Consider the following 206-nt stretch of genomic DNA (forward strand, 5'->3'; position numbering starts at 1 on the left):
GCTGTGTGCCGTGGGAAGTCGCGGGTTAGTAGAAGGGAGATGATATTAAAGTTTGTTTCTGCAATCTTAGATAGTTATATAGCTATTGTCTGCAGACCCTGTTCAAGATTTTATCAACTAACCACAGAACATTTATCCGACACCCAGAACCTGGAGGAACGATATCTCTTATGGTTGAAATATCAACCAGAATTCCTACCAGTCGA

The sequence above is a fragment of the Penaeus monodon genome, chromosome 23 (assembly GCF_015228065.2).
Source record: "Penaeus monodon isolate SGIC_2016 chromosome 23, NSTDA_Pmon_1, whole genome shotgun sequence".
NCBI lineage: Eukaryota > Metazoa > Arthropoda > Malacostraca > Decapoda > Penaeidae > Penaeus > Penaeus monodon.